Here is a 1,119-nt window from a genome sequence, read left to right on the forward strand (position 1 = left end):
CTCCTCAGGGGAGAACCCAGAAGTGATGCCATGATGTCACATGATGTCATGGTGTTACTGTCCCAGTCGCTGGAGCAGTCAGGTACAGCACTGTTTGGGAGAAATTTGTGACGCTTTTCCAGGGCACTCATTTCAATGAGCGTTAAAGCTGGCAACCTTCCTTGAGCAGACATGGTAATTTTGAAAGGCAAAGTAGTACATCTTCCACTTCTTTTAGAGGAAAATATATCTTCTTTGAGTATCAAGTCTGCTCTGGAGAATAATTTAGACCATACTTGTAAATGGCATTCTAACAAAATGCGATCAGATCTGCCAGGCATCCGTGAATTATGGGAGCTCTCTTAGCCGCTGTTAAATAATGGTAACCCCTCTTTCCAAGGGAATTTTAGACATGGTTAAGCATCTGCTACAGTTCATTGTGATGGACAATCTACAACTAAAGTGGAGGGCAAGGCCGAAACACTTGTTGTAATGTGGTTCTGTGTTCTAAAACTCTGCGGGCCGATTCACACTTTGCACGATTGATGAGTGCTTTTTTATCTCCTGCATGACTGCAGGCAAACATCCGTAATGCTTAAAGAGGAGATACATATCTGTAAATAAATTATGGAGTGCTTTCTGAATTTTCTTGAAGTTCAATTTTTGATGTGGAAATTGTTCTTTCAAGGTGGAACAAGAGCAGGTAGGTCCACCCCAAACCCCCACCTTTCTTTTTTAACTTGTGCACAGCCATTATTTCCTCAATCAGTTGATGTTTGGATATCATTTTCTTATTCCAGTCTAATATTGACTCCAGGGAGCAACAGCAGAACCTCCACAATCTCCCTAGTACCAGAAAGAATGAAAATAAAGAACTGGGTGACATCCACATAATAGTGACCAAGGCCATTAACATCCCAAACTCTGGGTGAAAGCCAGACTGAAATGGTTGGTAACCTTCAGTCTCGAAAGACTATGGTATAAGCCTACAGCACCTGGTATTCGCAGGCGGTCTCCCATCCAAGTACTAACCAGGCCTGACCCTGCTTAGCTTCCGAGATCTGACAAGATTGGGCATGTGCAGACTGAAATGGGTCAAGATAATCAAACACATCCAAGAGTTCCTGTATGGGAATGGGT

This window comes from Tiliqua scincoides, chromosome 4, assembly GCF_035046505.1.
Source record: "Tiliqua scincoides isolate rTilSci1 chromosome 4, rTilSci1.hap2, whole genome shotgun sequence".
In the NCBI taxonomy this organism is placed as follows: domain Eukaryota; kingdom Metazoa; phylum Chordata; class Lepidosauria; order Squamata; family Scincidae; genus Tiliqua; species Tiliqua scincoides.